The 18,554-nt window shown below is 44.3% G+C and overlaps 1 protein-coding gene across 3 annotated transcripts in view; it reads right to left on the bottom strand.

Annotated features, from left to right (window-relative positions):
• The window catches only part of SGCD (sarcoglycan delta), a 376,457-nt gene that overhangs the window by 309,300 nt on the left and 48,603 nt on the right, over window positions 1-18,554 (bottom strand). Inside the window, exon 1 of one of the 3 annotated variants that reach the window (XM_069869200.1) lies at window positions 18,173-18,201. The exons of 1 other annotated variant lie outside the window; for it this stretch is intronic. The gene's annotated coding sequence lies outside the window, so the exon portion shown is untranslated. Of the gene's footprint in view, window positions 1-11,804; window positions 11,905-18,172; window positions 18,202-18,554 lie in introns of those variants that run through there. One more of the 3 variants, XM_069869198.1, reaches the window with a different exon arrangement.

The following is an 18,554-nucleotide window of genomic DNA, read 5'->3' as shown; positions in this document are numbered from 1 at the left end:
CAGCAGAGAGGCTTGACAGTTCTATTAACCTCTGTACATAAGGTCTCAGGGAGCACATACCCATCAGGGCCTTGTGCTTCAGGGAACACCAACAGTGCAAAACAACAAGGAAGATTCAGGAATGCCAGCCAGCACCTTCCGGGGTGAGTATTTATGAGGACTGTAGCTTTCTCCCACTGCTTTTCATTACAAGACTTCGTATATATATTTCAGATTCTCCTGCTGAGAACATAGATAAGCTTCCAACATTAAATTTTCCATAAAAGAGAGTTACAATACAAGGCTAGTGACAAATGCTGGCATCAGAAGCCTGTAGTACTGATATTCTGTTAGGGTTTTGTAGAGCAATGAACAAAGATGTAGAGAGTAAAATAAAAGTCTTTTTCTTTTCCCAACTTCTAAGTTTATTTCTGGAACCTTTAAAACATGAAACACTCCAAGTTCCTTTGCTGGGTATGCAGATAGCCCTAATGCCTTGATACTTCTATATATAAGAATGGCTTAAAACTGCCATACAACATTTGGTTTCAGTCAACATATGTTCTAGTGTTTATTCCTCACAATATATATTAAAGCTTATTGCCATTGATAAAGTCTATCGTGTAAACCTCAGGGCACTGCTTTGAAAATTTTCATGGTGAAACTCAGCAGCATCATGCAGTGTAACCCGATAATACCACGGTGACGTATTAGTGATGCAAATTCATCACTGCCACGATCTCTCAATTCTGACCCCACAACTCTGACCAAACTGTAACATTGCAGTTCAGAGTGGGACAGAAAACAAAAAACCACAACTCAATACCCACAAAATATTATGTAAAACATACTCCACTTCTTTCATTGACTTTCCACAGTTGAACATTTCATAAGAAAGCCAAATGTTCAAAGACACAGACCACTGAGTTTAACTTCAGTACAAGAAAGACTCATAGAAAATACAATAAAGAATAGAATCAGCAGGCGCATTATGTGCCTGGGAAGAGTTAGATATTTTGCAGACAGCAGTGATGCACAAGTCTGTTAGACTTCCCTGAAGGAGTTAACAAGTACATGAACAAAATGACATGGTATGTAGGTACAGTTTGCTCAGAGAAGCCGTGGAAGCCCCACCCCTGGAAGTGTTCAAGACCAGGTTGGATGAGGCTTTGAGCAACCTGATCCAGTGGAAGGTGTCCCTGCCCATGGCAGCAGGGCTGGAACTGGATGATCTTTAGTGTCCCTTCCAACACAAACCATTCTGTGATTCTGTGATCTATGCTGAGACTTGTACTAGTCCATATAGCTATTAATGGTCTGAGAAAGGGGAAGGGAGATAATGAAGTTCCAAACTTCACTGCCAATACAGAGTGAATAAGAGTAGGCAAATTATAAGTGATGTGAAAGCTGCACAAACGCCAAAAGACGCTGTGACTGGACAGCAAAGTGACAGAGTAAATTAAATATTAATAAATGCAAAATACTACACAAAAAAGAAGTCCATATAGACTGACAGGCTCCAAATTAACTGTTCCAATGTAGAAGAGATGTAGTCATTACAGACAGTTTTCTGGAAACATCAGCTCAGCAGCAAACAAAAAATAGCAAATAATTTCAGAACTTTCCAGTAAAGATATCAAGACTGAAATATGAAGTATCATTACAGAAAAAATAAACTGATGAATTATCTGCATCTTAAACACATATATTTCTAGTTATCCCCTCTTTAAAAGGAAACATACAAAGATATGCAAGTGTGATGTATCAGAAGAGCAAAGTTATTTCTAAACAGTGAAAAGCCTTGCACGGTAAGAACGCATGAAAAGCAAAAACACATTGAGACTCTGCAGCCTGAAGACAACCCTAACCACCTAAGACTGATACATACCACAGACAAGATGCTGGGCTATGTAAGCCTTCCACCTGACCACCTGAGTTGTTCTAACTTTCTTGTGAGGTAGAGGACATAGAAAGGACAATTTCTACTGTCTTGCAAACTGTTAGTCAGATCAGCCACAGCATGTTTAGATAAATTGTATTAATTGGGCTGAGATTTGCAAGAGACACTTCTCATTTCCATCTGCCCTGGAAGCAAAGATATTTAATAAGTATTTAACTATGTGGCTTACAATGCGCCATAAAATTTTACACGCTGGCTGTACAACACCCTGCCTCCCTCCTTCAAACTCTGAATTGTAACATTTTCCTATTTCTGACTCAACTATAATATCCTCCACATCAGTAATAAAATGATGGTTAAACAGGATACTTAGAATTGTTCACCTCTTACTCCCCAAAGTTCCTTTAGGAAACGTCTGTTAACAGAAAACATCATTATTGTAACACTCAGAAGTTGTACATAGATGCTTTTTGTCTAAACTACAAAGTACCTCAAGTAAATAAAATGCTCACCTTCAAAACTGTTTTCAGAGAGTGAAGTTAAAGCGTGGAACAGCGTATAACATCAGCCTGCACCAGGGTCCCTGCCATAACTGTCAGAGATAGCAATTTAGGCAGAGGAGTTTGGAAGTCCCTGTTGCTCAGCAGTCACAGAGCTCAGCTGCTGCAGTCAGATACAAAGAAGAGGAACAAAGAGGACAGGATAAAAGAAGGATATCTAACAGATTTGGTTTTCAGACAATTCAACCAATACATCAAATCTTTTATTCACACCTTCAAAAATCATCATCCGTTGACAATTAATTAGTGCACACCTGACTGTTCCCAGCATTTTCATTGACACCAGTGGCAGTAGGACTGGTCTCTTCCCTATTAGCTAATTCAAACCTATAACTTGCTCTTGAATATCTCATTCAGATCTAATACCTCCATTAAAGTACCCATTTCTAACAGAGTGTGAAATAATCAACCTATCATCAAAGCTCTGCAGTTTCATCATTACCACCCCCCCCCAAAAATTAATCATGTTTCTGAACGAGCAAGGCAAGCCTTTTGTAACACACAATGTTAAGCAGGAATAGATAGAAGCATATTTCCCACTGCCTATACAGGAACAGTAACATAGCCAATGATTTTCTACAAAATGCAAGTGCAAGCTCTGTGAATAAAACTGCAAAATAATTCAGCTATTCAAGACCAACATGTAAGCAGAAAGCCAGGTTATACTTTGTAACAGCTGTGATTCTTTTTCGGTCTTACTGAAACAAAAAGTAGTCAAGTTAAATATGGCATAATTCTTGCTCTAAAGTTTATTTTGCATTCACTTTGAGAAATCACACACATGAAAAGATTTGAAAGTTGGAATCTCTATAACCTGATGCTGTAAAAACAGCTAGAATGTCTTACCTGAGTGTGACAGTGTCAACAGTGAATTTTATCCTCCTTCAGGCAGATAGCATAAGGCAGAAAATCCGTTTACATCCCATTTATCCATAAAATAAGTGGCAAGAGGAACAAGGCTGCCCGAGCCGACACACCAAAAAGTTTATGCTTTCTGCATAAACAATTTCATAATCAAACACATATATAAGCAGCGACATATACAGGTTATTTTAATACACAGAAAGGTTCTCATACTCCACACCATGGCCGTGTGTTTTGTACATACAGAGACAACTCTCAGCGTAAACACTCCCCAACTCTGCTCTTCAGATCTCACACCTGCAACAGTCAAAAGTCAGGATGAAAGCTGGGTTTTGCTGCAACACACAGTTTTGAAAGACTTCAAAAACTTACTGGAGCAAGACAAGCTGCACAAGATTCTTCTATAAGAAGTCAGGCTTGCAGCAGTCCAATAGCTCAAACTAGCTCTCTTTTAATTAGCTATTTGCCACGTACAAGAGAAGCTGTAGGAAGTGCCCAGTGCTGCATCCTCATTTGTGCTTTGCTGTGATCCACATAGCAGCTATTCGGTCCTGAGTGAAAGAGAGCTCATTATCCAGCAGAGATGAGCTCTCCTCAGAAGAGAGGTGTTTCTCCCGCTGTTAATAGCATCAGCTGAATATGATCACCCCCACTGCCTGCCCCAAGTAGACCACAGCTGACAGGTGAAGGTGATACAGGCAGTTTGTGCACTGGAAAAGACATGAGAGAGCAGGGCTGGAAGCAAAGATGGAGACTGCTCTCTAACTGGAATAGAAACGCAGACCCTTCATAGCAAATTTGCAGGGCAAGTGAGAATTTGAAAGTAAACTCAGGACTGGGTCTGGTCTGAATTTGTTTTTACAAGCCAGCACAGATGATGGGAGAGCTTTCCCTGGAAGGCTGACTGTCCTTCCTGGCTCACAGGCACCTCCAGATGATGTTCTTTTTGCTTTCCAAGTAGCTCATTCCACATTCGCCAGCTGGGCACATTTCCCTGACCAAAAAAGGGTTAAGACCCTTACTGTCATCCTCTACAGACTCTCAGCTCATGCTTTAAAAGAACATTTCCATTTATTTAGAGGAGTATTTACAAAGCAGAGTTGGGTCATACCCTTTGATCAGGCAGGAGAGCATTTGGAGCCCCACTCAGCTTAAATGGACTTGTGCTACCAGGGCAAATACCTTAACCTGTTCTACGTATTAAAAGCCTCAGCAAATAGCACCTCATGGATTTAAGTGGTGTTAAGAGCACTAACATTCTCTGCTCTGAAGGACACAGCCCTGATGCCAGCCACATCACCCGTTGAGCCAATGGCAGTCAGGGAACAAGCTGAGTCTTCAAGGCACTGCCTAATTCAACCCAACTGCAGGAACTACCCATTGTTTTGGGGTTTTTTTCCTCTTCATGCTCATCATCTTATTTTTATCTGGCGGCATTTTAACAACTGCTTTCTTACCACATTAAACTGACATCTCTGACAAAAAAAGCCCACCAAATGTCTGATTCTCCTGGATTTCTGCACAGTATTCTACAGGGGAGCAAGTCTCTACAGAACCATACTGTCTACTTGCTCAAGCACAGATTTTACTCTTTAACCAAATATCTTTCCAATCCTCAAAAAATACGAAATGCAATAAAAAAAAAAAGCCAGTGACAATCTTGTGCTCAAACCTCCCCTTCCCCCCAAAACCAGCAAGGCAATCCTCCAGCTAGTGGCACAACTGGCACAGTGCTGGGGAAGTCAGTGGAGCTAAAATCTATGACAGTTAAAGAGCTGGCTTGGAGCTGAACCATGGATTGCTTGCTGCTCAAATTGCAACTAATTCAAGAGGTTCTGTTTTGTTTTCTTAGTGTCTGGATGTGCTACAAAGTTTAAGTCACTACGGCCAACTCCAGCATTTCTTCCTAAACATTTAGGAAAGCTCCTGAATATTTAGGAGGTGTTGGGATCTACAAAATTCTTCAGGCATGCTGCTTATTGGATTTGGATACATTTTTTCTATCACAGCCACCTGCTCTGCCATCTGAAATAGTCCATTAACCTACCAATTGAGGCAGCTACTTTTGATGAAGAGGTGAAAAATCACAGGTTAGGTCTGAGCTTTAAAATCAGAAGGGAGGAGGAAAAAAAAAAAAATCAAGCAGAGAGGGAAGCTTTGGGGCTCCTTTCCCTACCATGAGCTGGAGCGACGTTTTTCTGGCTGCTGGCATTTCTAGGTGCCTTGTCTGATAAGGTCTGTTCTCCCTCTGCTGAGCAATCCAAGCACTACAGAGAATAACTGAGCAGCTTTGCAGCAAGGTCCTTCAGTCATGTCAGTACTGCAAGGGAACAAACTTTATTTCTCAAGCAAACACGAGGGAAAAGGGAAAACAGCCTCAGAGTTCTGCTCAGCCCTGTGCTCCCAGAGATCATCTGCAGAGATGCGTGCCATGCGAGGCTGTGACTGCCGAGTACCACAACTCAACAGGTCTGCAAAGCAGTAACAGGGATAGAGCAAGCTACAATGCAAGTACCTGCTCATGTGTGGAAACCAGCCCATCAGCGGATGGCCAATGACAGCTGTAGGCCAAGAAAACCTCTAGAAAAGGCAGGGAAGACTTTAGCTAAATGGTTAGCTGTGGCTACCACATCTCCAAAGAACAACCACGTCTCTCTTACTGTCATGAATCTTACATACAAGGAACAGATGCAAATGCCTCACCAACATTTCAGGTGCTGAGGTAAACCCAGGAGATCCTGGCTCATCCCAGAAGTGGACAGCATTGCTCCTCTGCATTCATGATAGTTCTCTAACACCCAGCCGGACAAACCAGAGCAATACTGGGAATATCACAAACCAACACTACTAGCTTATCATTTTACAATGCATTAGATTTAGAGAGCTTTCTGTGCAGCACTAGATTCTTAAAACCATTACATTAAAAAATAAAAAATAATAAAACACCAATGCCCATATCCTGTTCTCTGGCTAAAATAAGTGGTAACGCTGAGATCATAAAATCACCAGGTTGGAAAAGACCCCTTGGATCATCGAGTCCAACCATTCCTATCTGCCACTAAACCATGTCCCTGAGCAACTTTTCTACCCATCTTCTAAACACCTTTAGGGATGGTGACTCAACTACTTCCCTGGGCAGCCTCTGCCGGTGCCTGATGACCCTTTCCATGAAAAATTTCCTTCTGATATCTAGTCTGAACATCTCCTGGCACAGCTTGAGGCCATTGCCCTTTGTCCTGTTCCCTGTCACCTGTGAGAAGAGGCCAGCACCCTCCTCTCTACAACCTCCTTTCAGGTAGTTGTAGAGAACAATAAGGTCACCCCTCAGCCTCCTCTTCTCAAGACCAAACAACCCCAGCTCTCTCAGCCGCTCCTCGTAAGACTTGTTCTCCAGCCCCCTCACCAGCTTCGTTGCTCTTCTCTGGACTCGCTCCAGAACCTCAACATCCTTCTTGTGGTGAGGGGCCCAGAACTGAACACAGGATTCGAGGAGCGGTCTCACCAGTGCCGAGTACAGAGGGAGAATAACCTCCCTGGACCTGCTGGTCACACCGTTTCTGATCCAAGCCAAGATGCCATTGGCCTTCTTGGCCACCTGGGCCACTGCTGGCTCACGTTCAGTCGCTGTCAACCAACACCCCCAGGTCCCTCTCCTCCAGGCAGCTTTCTAGACAGACTTCTCCTAGTCTGTAGCACTGCATAGGGTTGTTGTGCCCCAAGTGCTGGACCCGGCATTTAGCCTTGTTGAACCTCATCCCATTGATCTCAGCCCAGCGGTCCAGCCTGTTCAGATCCCTTTGGAGCCTCTCTACCCTCCAGCAGATCAACACTACCTCCCAGATTAGTGTCGCCTACAAATCTGCTAAGGGTGCACTCGATGCCTTCATCCAGGTCATTGATGAAGACATTGAACAGGGCTGGACCCAGCACTGAGCCCTGGGGAACCTCACTTATCACCGGCCTCCAGCTGGATTTAACGCTATTCACCACCACTCTCTGGGCCCGGCCAGCCAACCAGTTTTCCACCCAGAACTGTTTGCCTGTCCAGGTCAGTGGCAGCCAGTTTCCTAAGCAGAATGTTGTCAGAAACAGTGTCAAAGGCTCTACTGAAGTCCAAGAAGACTACATCCATAACCCACAGATACTACAAAGTGTTTACCTCTGCGAGGAACCAGAATCCTCACTTGCTAAGTAGGGGAGCGCATATTCACCCTAGTACTCCATCTTCAGTGAAAAGCAAGATCTTCTATTTTTCAAAGAATAATAAAAAAACAAAACAGAAAAGAACCCCACACCACATACCCACGTTCACTAGCTGTGCTCAAATGTAACAGAACAGCAGCTAAAAATATGTCAGAAATCAAGAGGAGAGAAGGGAGACAAGAAAAAACTTGACACCAGAATAGCAAGTGTGACCCAGTCCTGGTAACGTCAATGGAATCCCGTTGAATGAGTCAGATACAAGCCTCATCCAGGTGAGCTGTTATTGAGTGCAGCTATTCGAGGTAGAAGTGATGAAAGCACAGAATTCACAGGGAAAACTTACAGCTACAAGAGTCATACTCAGACCAGCCCTTGACTAGTGGACTGAGAAAAGCATTCTTTTGTTTCTTTTCTATATTTAGCCCCAAACTGAAAAAATACCAGCTTTTCCACAGGATCCATCCTAAACCTGGGAGGTGGGGGTGTATGCAGTAGTTAAGGCTAAAATTTTCCTATGTTATTTAAAAAGACATTGCAAAATTATTTAGTGGAGGCAGTCTTTTACCTATTGCTCCCCCGCAAAAAAGTTAATAATATGTTTTCAAACTAGTCCAGGCATATTCATCAAAAATCTTGTATTAAAATCAATGAGACACAAGCTGTTGGCTGCATGTCATGCTGGAAAGCTGCAGATGAAATGCAAAATGTTCCTATGCTTTCACTCCAGATGCAAAAATTCAAACATTCTCAGTTACCTCATCAATCAAAGTTTGTTATTAAGCTACATCTTAAGTGTCATCTTGCCCAAACTTCTGGAAAAGCACCAAGGGAGCTTTTTTGACAACCACTCAGGAAACATTTCCTGCATGAGAAACCATGGGCTAGCACAAATCCTTTCCTGTTAGGGTGCTGGGAACAGAGAGTATCGAGGTGTATCAGGAAAAAAGGGACTCCAAGGGTGATAGTGTGTGTGGGCTTTTAGGCTGAGACACTTTCCACTTCAGGTCCACCTAAGGGACTTGATGTAAACTGATAACAGAGCCTGGAAATCTCACAATTAAAATAAAAGCAGGAGTGGACATCAGGGAAAGTTAATTTTTCACCAAGAGAACTGCAACGTTAAAAGATTGCCCTGGAGGTTTTAATCAATGCAAAGGAATCTTCTATATCTTTGCTGTACTCCCAAAATAAGTCAATAAGATGCCAGCACTTCCTTAGCACAGAGTGACCATTTCCCAGCAAGCATGACTTCAGGTCTTTATCAAAAGAACTAAAGAGCTGCATTATGATTTCAAAGAAAAATAACAAGCAAGGAAACAGAAGCAGCAGGATAACCTTACAAGGCATGGTAGATTTCCAGAAAAAAACTTCTTACTTCTTCTATTCTTGAGGATTTATTAGAAGCAAACAAAGACTAGGCTAACCAGACATTGATTGTGCACAAAAATACCTGCAGCTACCCTGGCCCTTAAGAACAGCAAGATATTCAAAAAATACATGCCACCATCAGACACTAACAGCATTTCCAAATCCAGAACCTCCTCTCCCTTGAGGGAAACACACCTACTTGTCCATCTGCTTCATCACAGATGATATAAAGCTCCTTAAGCATTCAAGCAACTTCTATTGCACCCACCTAATAACCCATCGCCCAGGGGATCCGTGCATGCATATTGTGTCTACACACGTCACCTTAAATAAAGAGCAACAGGCCACATTATGTAACACCCTTCTATATAAACACCTGAATAGATGGCCCTGCCTGTCTGAAGGTTTGCATACAGACTCTCTCAGCCAAATCAAATGTAGGCAAGGAGTTTTCTCAAGTCGTGAGTCAATTTACAATCTCACCTTCAGCTGGAGCCTGGATAATCTGTTTGTCTGAGCATTAAAAAAAAAAAAAAAAAGTGTCTCCATAATTTCCTCTTTGTAATAGTCAGCTTGAATGCACAAAACAAAAAAGCTGTCACTTCTTAAGTTTTAAAAGCTTAAAGCAAAATTAGCTATTCTAAGTTACCTGCAAAAGCAAAGAGATGCAAGTGAAAAACATTAGGGGCATTACATCCATGATTTGTTCAAACAAAGTATTAGCAGTTTCCAGAAGGCACAATAAGGAGAGAATCGACATACTCAGCGCACTCCAACACAAGAATTTCAAGGGCTTCAAGGGGCAAAGACAACAGTAATTTTTCAGTGGCAAGCAGGGTACTGCAACAGCTGTACCTATGCTAATCAAAGGGTTTCGAAGCAAAGTTCACACGCTTTTGAGAGCATCACTACTGAGAAGTGATGCTCTCAAATGTGCTTTTACTATAATGAATCTTGCCTGGTTCATTTCAAAACGATGACTATTATTTTTCTATTTATTTTTCATTGTTTTTTTTCTCAAACTGACATGCAAGACGGAGCTCTTCCTCAAGAAATAATAATAAAAAAAAAAGTAGTTTGAAATAGATGAATGAATTCTCAACAGATATGTATCAACATGAAAAGTAAATGGAATTATGTTAATTTATGCCAAATGAAACATAATCAAGATTTCTCTCCTTTGAGATGAAGCTAGGACAACTCTGGTCACTTATAGCAGGTGCTACTCCTCATTGCACAGGGCACAAGAGCTCGTTCACACGCCTGGATAATGTCACAGAGCAAACCTACCTGGTAACAGTAGGAGGACTCAGTTCACCTCGCTGATGTAGGAACGTCACCAGCTGACCTATTCTGCCCTGCACACAACTGAGAGTTGTTCATTTTTCTTTTCAATGAGACAGTATGCGAGTGTTGATTTAACGGTTCATTTATCAACCCCTCTGAATATTAAGCAATTCATTTTGACTTAATTTGGACAATTCAATTTCACCCATCCCTTCTCCCCTTGAAAAATGTGAATTGCTGGCTAGGGAGAAGCTCTTGTAAAAGTTGACTTAACAGGAAGCACTTGGATCCAAAGACTTTATGCCTTTTCGTAGCATGGTATGTGATATGCATTGACACCTGACTTTTTTTTTTCTTTCCCTTTTATATATTATTCCTGACATTCACAAATGCTAAAGCAAAGGCAGTTCCACAAACATTCCTTAATGCCACAGACCAACAGGCATCTTCTGCGGTATTATCTACTCCCTAAGACGACCACCAGAAAATTAAATGCATTGTCAATAGAACCAACAAGCCTGTGAAATTCTGTAATACTTAGGGAAAGCAGCTTCTCATCGAAAATCCATTACTCGTCTTCGAAAGTTTTTGTTACTGGATACATTGTAGCAACAGGGGGAAAAAATAGCAATCGATGCAAGAAACACTTAAGCTCCAGCCTTTCAGCCTTTCGCGTAAGCAGAACCTCACAGCCCGAAGTTTGCATCTCCAAGAGCTTCAGCCCTGCTCCGGGATCAGCGCAACGACCCGCGGCTGCGGCTCCACGGGAGCCACCGGGCACCTGTTGGTCGCCCCTGCGGCCACCTCATTCCCCGATACCCTCCCGGTAACCCACCCGCATCCCTCACCCAGACGGGAGTCCCTACAGTGTTTTTATTTTTTTTTTTTTCCGATTCAGCCAGATCTCTGCCTGGTTTCACCTGCTGCTCCCGAGGTGGGGCTGGATTCCCCTCCGCAAGCACCCGCACGTTTTCAACACGAACCCGCGGAGCCCGAGCCCCGCCTAGGCGCTTCCCTAAGTCCCCGCGACCGCGGGAGCCTCGTCACCCCCAAGAAACAGCGCACAGCCCGCACAAAGCTCCGCTGACCCTTTCGGAGAACCGGGCAGCATCCTCCCGTCTCAAAGAGCCGCTTTTCCCTCCGGGAAGGCGAAGAGCCACCGAGCTGGGAGGAAAGGATGCGCGGGAGTATCGCGACCGACGAACGGGCTACCCGAAACGCAGGAGCCCGAAACTCCGCCAAGTCCGACAATGGGGCTGGGACGCGCCGAGCATCCTCACCCGGGCATCCCCGAGGCGGTGAGACCACCCGGGAATCCCCACTCGAGCAGCCCGAGGGGGCTAGGACCACCCGAGCATCTCCACCCGAGCATCCCGGCGGGGCTGGGACCACCCGAGCATCCTCACCCGGGCATCCCCGAGGCGCTGGGACTACCCGAGAATTCCTGCGGGGCTGGGACCATCCGAGCATCCCCACCCGAGCATCCCCGAGGCGCTAGGACCACCCGAGCATCCCCACCCGAGCATCCCGGAGGCGCTGGGACCACCCGAGCATCCCCACCCGAGCATCCCGGCGGGGCTGGGTCCACCCGAGCATCCCCCCGCCGTGCCCCCCGTTGGGGCTGGGCTGGGCGCGGCACTCACCTGGGCGTCGGGGCGGGCTCGGCCCCTCAGGAGATCATGCCGCCCGGGGCCGCCGCGGCCGGGGGCGGGAGCGCGGGGCCGGAGCGGCTCCTCCGGCAGCGGGGGCGCGGCGCTGCCTCACGCCGCGGCGCAGAGCCGCGCCGCCCCCGACACGCGGCCGCGGCGGCCCCGGGGGTGGGGGGGGAAGGAAGGGGGGAGGGAGGGAGGGGGGTGAGCGGGGCGGGGGCTGCGGGGGCGGGCCCGGACCCGGCTGAGCCCGCCCCGCCCGCCGGCACCGGCCGCCCCAGCGCCTCGCGCCCCGCAAATGCCTTCTTTTCGCTTTCCTCTCTCCCCACAAACCCCCTTTATTTCTTTCTTCTTTCACCCCCTTCTTCTCTTTCTGCCCAGTCTCTCCCTACTCCTCTTTACTCCTTCCCTCCCTTTACTCCTTCCCCTCCTTTACTCCCTTTTTCCCTTTTTCTCCTTCCCCCCATTACTCCCTTTTTCCCATTTTCTCCTTCCCCCCTTTACTCCCTTTTCCCCCTTTTCTCCTTCCCCTTTACTCCCTTTTTCTCCTTCCTCCCCCGCTTTTCACCCCACTCTTCTCGTATTCTGCTATTCCTCCCTTCTTGCCATTCCCTATTTTCCCACCCCTCTTTTCCCTGCCCCCCTTCCCCTTCTTTTCTCCATCGCTTCCTTTATTTCCTCACACATTTCTTCTCAGTTCTCTGATTTTCATTTATATTATTATTATTATTATTTCCCTCCCTCTCTTTTTCCCCCTCCCTCTTTTTCCCCCTCCCTCTCCCTGCCAAAGCCTTTTAGCCAAGGAGACTGTGGCCAGCAGCCAAGCAATGTCTATCTGTCTCCAAGAAGGTGGCCAGGGTCTGGGTGAAGCAGACACAGACTGCAGCATCCATGACTGCACAACACCCCGCCACACGCATTCTGACCCTGCTCTCCAGGACCTGACTGGCCCCAATCCAGACATATCTCACACAGAAGGACATTTCCAGGGCCATCCTTCCCTGCCACCCTTGGGAGGGTTAAGATAAGCCAGTGCAGTTTTTGCAAAAACCAAGGAAGCAAGTTTTATTGTTCATTTAATCCCAAGCGGTCCACCCTGCTTCTGGCTGTACTGAAACACCCTGAGCATCCCAGCCCTTAGGTCTAGCTGGTCCCTGCACGTCCAGCCTGCAAAGCATCGCCGAGAAAGTAGGCACTCAGCTACCCAGCACATGGTACAAAGGCTTTGCTAGTGAAGTGACTCATTTGACCTTTGAGCTTCATGTATTGGAGGCGGGATTGGTAAAAACTTTTTTCTCTACCTTAAGTTGGTTGTTCTGCAGCTATATGCAGACACCTTCCCTTTACCAGATAGCAATGAGTGCTTTCCTTCCACATTTTATTCTGGAGCTGAGAATCAAGGTAGAAAATTAAAAGAGTTCTCAATAAACTCAGTAGCTACTGACTGCTCTTTACCAGGACAGGTCATACTTCTGTTCATCGAGAACTTGTCCATCATGTGCCTGCTTGCTGCTCTTCCCTCCTCTCTGTGAGCCCAGACCCCTTTCTTCCCTTAAAATTCCAATAAAGTGCCAGGTTTTGGTTCATTGAAGGTCTGTAAATTCAGTACCCAACTAAATGACATTAAGCAGGGAGCACAGTTGAAAAACAAAACCTGCACTGAAGACATTACCCTATTTCAGATCTCCTTCCCTCTCTCCAGGATAAGGACTTGAGTTTTTCTTCTCTGAGGAAGAGAAATGTTTACTGATGAATCCTGGAACAACTTAAAAGTATGGATACATAACTCAAAGGGTTTGTCTTAGCCAATTTGACTTGCTACTACCAGACTATAAAGTTAATCATTGGCAGAATAGAAATTTGATTCCTAGCGTTTATCAAGAGTTGGTTGGGGTCTTTTACTTTGTGATTCACTGAGTTGCTACTCTGTCACTGAACCTCACTAGCACCCAAACAGCACTAGGTAAATTAAATGCAGTATTAAAACTCCTGATTGACTAGCAAGAAGTTTATTTTTTTCACCTCAATATCACACAGTTTGGAGGTCTAGTGAAGTTTTTTTGCCCATCTCAAAAGCTTGCAAATGACAGCAAGAGCTTTCAAATGGTGCATGGAAAGTGCATGGAGGTCATGCCATATACACTTGCTTCCATGCATGCACTCCTTCCACATGTTATAGGTTATAGAGAAAATTTCTGCGTTCAACTATCTCCAGCTACAAAAAAGTGATAGTACTGAAGAAATTTGGCAGAGCAAAAGAAAATAAAAACACATCGGCAAAACTGGAAAGTATCAAGCACTATAAATTTCATCAAGTCAGGTCAGCAACAAATTTGATCTATGGCTCTTAATTTTCTTTTTTGTTATTCTTTTTATTTTTAATTCTTCCCTCATGCAAATTTATAACAGTTGTTGTCCTTCCTTCACACTGATTTGCACTGTGCACTGGATCCAGTTGGCCAGTAATGACAGGGAATGTTAATTCCATTTAGTCACTGGAAAAAGAGCAATAAAAGCAAGTATGTTTCCCTAAGGCCCCAGACCAGAGTGATGAAAAATCCAGAGCAACATATTTTGCTAAAATCAGTATTGCCATCTCTTTTCCCACAGAAAAAATGAAAGTAGGAAAAGATTATACCAGGCAAACTTAAATACAAATGGTGGACACTTCGCAGCTCTTGTACCTCAAATATATCCCTAAGTTGAGGAAAAAGTGACAGTCACCACCCCTGAACTAGGCAAGCCCTAATCAGATTTCAGATGTGCCATGAACACACAAATGCTGTATGACCACAGCTAACATTATTTAAAGTTACGGGGTCAGTGACAGCAGCAGCTGCTGCTCCTGACCTCAAGGGAATTACGGTTCTGGTTAACACGAACTTGTCCTCCTGGTTCTCACTGGGATTTAACTGAGACGTGAGTTGTTCTTCAAGCTGCTGCTGTGGATTCCCAGTGCTGCCCTGACCAGAGGCAGGAGTGTGCTGAGAAGGCAGAGGGAAAGGCAGGGCAGACAAAGACAAAGCAACTTTTCCTGTTAGAGATGACTCTACTTATTTTCCCTGCCTTTAGAAATGAACAGCTGCTGCTCAGGTTTGCCAGCACCCAGCACTCAAAAAATGTGAGTGAGAGACTCAGAAATAGGATGATTGTCTGTAAAACAGTCTGGTGCTGGAAAAAAAACAACCTCTTTTTATTTGGCTTGTGATTACTGAGTCTGCAGGGATCCTTTTTTGTTTTTTTTCCAAGCTTTTTCCTTAGTATGGGAGGAACAGAGATCCACTCTCTCTTTTTTTTTAAAGAAAATGAATGCTGGGATTCTAACATAATCAACTAATTCCAGGAGCTGAGGCTTCAAGATAAAAAAAGAAGTGTCACAAAGCTCACAATGCAATCTCATTGCATTGGCATTGGCAGTGGTTCACTTGGCTCTGCAAATAATAAAGTAGGAGACTGAAATGACAAACAAACAGGAGATCCAAACGAAGGCACCACCAGGGAATGCAAAGCAGATGGCCAGCTAGAGAAGACCAGCCCAAAGAATCACTATGATCTTCGCAGTAAGATTACTCACAGCATTCACTGTGGTGGCCTCCTCCCTATGAGCTTGCCTGTCAAGGTTTGTGTCTTGATGTCCTCATCATAAATTACTATTTAAGAAGAATAAACAAGCTACAGAGTCCTCTCAACCGCAAATCATTTGTACACACTTTCACAGCAAACGGGGAGGTTCACGAGCATTGGAGAGCCCATGCAAGGGTCAGGAACAACTCTACCTTTCTATGCCTACATTGTTTTAACTGGTCATTTAGCTATCACAAAGATAACATTAGTGTGTGCTTTCAGGAAGAATACTTTCAGCATGCTTCTATTAAAATATCTGCTTGGTTTCGATATGTCATTCAAGAGAATTGATTTAAAAGTTGTAAAATTAAGTCTGTGCTAAACAGGAGCTGGCACAATAGAAATTAGATTTTGGCACTCCCTATAAATATGCAAGTGTGAGCACATGAAATCATACACAGTGATTCATTTTCAGAAAGAGGAAAAAACTCTAAATTACATTGTCTTCTGTCACATCCAGTTTGCTTAGCAGAGGAAAACTCATGAGTATCAACTGTGACCATTTAAACTAAGCAGCATGGTAAAATGCCCAATGGAGCTTCACTGGGACAGATCCTTTCTGCTTATCCTAATCGAAACATTGGTTTATTGGAGAAAAAAACAATTATTGTGGAGCAGGATTGCCAGCAGACTGCCAACCCCAGCAGATTCTCAGTGCTCCCAAATAGAATCTTTAGTTTATATCTATCCCTTAGCAAAGCTGTCCTGTCTTCTTGTGCTTCTAAGTAATTTTCTTAAATTTTTACTCTTTTTAACAATCGAAAAATGCAATTTTGAGCACTGACTAATCCCTACATGCTCTCTCCTCTGTGGCTGTTCACAGAGATTGAGATTTTGACCTTTGGACTTAAAAGGAAAAGTTTTTTCACAAGCAGCTGGAGCTAAATCCTACCCATCATATTTGTGGGTGTTACTCCATTACCTGTCAGTTTGAAATAAGCACGTTTTAATCACTTAGGCATGACAGTGAATTACAGTCACCACGAATGGATTCAGCACTCCTGTCCCCTTCACCCAACCCGTCTGCTCAGAGGCTGGTGCATCACTGGAGAGCAGCCAGGCAGCCATAGAAATGCATTGAGTGAATAAGGTCTTCCTTCCCTACCAGGCAATAAAGATAATTACACAGGCCAGTATATATTAATCTGAGTTCAGTCCTTTTCCCACTCAAATTAGCATCGGTTTTGCCATTGACACTGATATTGGCAGAAGCTGGCCCAAAAATCAGGGAGATAAATTTAGATTGCTTCTGCCATTTGCTGATCTCCTCACTTCGCCCCATCCTGACTGAGGAGTTACTGTCTCAGCCAGGAATTCCAGCAATCCAGGTATCCAAGGCAGGCGACTGATGGCCTCCCAACACCTGCAGCAAGAGTTCAGGCAGTGGGAGACTCGTGATGACAGTGATTTCACCACCTTCATCCCCACAGCACTGCAGCCAGACCCTGGGTGCGCTCACCCCTCTGGAACTCATTTGCCAAAACCAGCCTTAAACAAGGACAGAGAAGGAGACATGCAGGGAAAATCCTTGTCCACCAGGGCTTGGAGTCAAAGAATGGGAGGGTGCCTCTGCATGATCATGTGGGTGTGTGGTGCAAACCGCTGTCCCCAGAGATGCTCTGTGCAGGGCTGTCAGATTTTTGTCCTGTCTCAACAATGCAGAAGTCACTTGTTACCAATATCGGTGATGCCACTCAAAAAAAACCAGAGGAAATCCATCACAATCAGTGATATTATTCTGGTGCAATGAGCAGCCCTTGTATCTTTAACAGGCTGCCCAGGGAGGGGGGTGAGTCCCTTCCCTGGAGGTGTTTAAGGGACGGGTGCACGAGGCACTTAGGGGCATGGGTTAGTATTTGACAGGAATGGTTGGACTTAATAATCCGGTGGGTCTTTTCCAACCTGGTGATTGTATGATTCGTTTTTCAGAAGTGAGACTCAGCTCTTACGTCTCTGTTTCTGCACTGTGCAAAGCCATGTAAGTGGTGGCTCAACACAAGGTTTGTGGAGCTTTTCTGCAGTCCAGCAACTGGCAATATCTCTGCATACATGTAGGTGTGGGTGCACACGGTTATACACACACACACACATATATATAAAATTATCCTCGACAGTTTTCCCCTGAAAGAGTATTTTTTCTCATATGCGGTGGTCTGCATGTCAGTGTGCCCAAGTATATGGGCATACTGACAGTTAGAACAAGGCTGAAAAGCCTCCTCAGCCCCAATTGCATGGAGTGCAAGTAGCACCCTCATTTTCACGTATCTTGTAAATACAAACAGATCCTCTTTTCATATTCTGCTCCTACAATAACTTTGCAGATAACTTTGCTTACTGGAGTTGTATCATGGTGGGTGTAACTACCAGCAATAACTCGCCTGCTACTCAGAGCAGAGTCACACGCTGTGATTGCTCATATGCCATTCAGATTCTCTAACTCAGAGACAGGGAAAAAAGAGAAGAAAAAACAAGGCAACTATTTCTAACCAAGACACATTCCTCTGTTCTCCCTGCCTCAGCTGTGAAGGCTGTCTGTTACACTGATTTCCTTTAGTTGGTCAATCCCCACCCTGTTTCCACAAACACGGAAAGCAACGGTTTATAATTCCAAACTTCCAGCCTTGTGCCAGATAACATTTGCTGATCTACTGCCAAGGCAAGCTTCACACAGGAAAAAAAAATAAAGGAAAGTAAAATAGAAGAAATGGCAGATTAAACAGATCAGCTGTGATTCTTACCTTCAGAAGCAGACTTCATTCAAAGCCCACAACTACTTTTACTTTGCTCGCAGTCTCTGAACTATTTTTAGCTTCCCTTGGGGATGCCATATAGGGAGAGTGCCCCCCTCCTTACCATTACTAATCTGCCTAACATAACAGCAGGACACCTGCTGCTAGTGAGTCATCTTTTGTGTGAAGCTAACGGTGTGTATATATATATATACAGGCAATACGTAATTACAATTGCTTATTTTACTCTATACGTTTTTTTCATCTTCCTCTTACACTAAGCAAACATGAGAAAAGACAGCATAAAGAAGACAAATATATAAGAAAATTCATGTTCTCTTCAGATCAAAATCTCTAAAGCAGTATAAGAGCAGCACGATTGTATTTGTGG

This window comes from Phaenicophaeus curvirostris, chromosome 15 (genome assembly GCF_032191515.1).
Source record: "Phaenicophaeus curvirostris isolate KB17595 chromosome 15, BPBGC_Pcur_1.0, whole genome shotgun sequence".
Classification (NCBI taxonomy): Eukaryota; Metazoa; Chordata; class Aves; order Cuculiformes; family Cuculidae; genus Phaenicophaeus; species Phaenicophaeus curvirostris.
The sequence above is the reverse complement of the archived record's forward strand: the minus strand, read 5'-3'. Positions and strand labels throughout refer to the sequence as shown.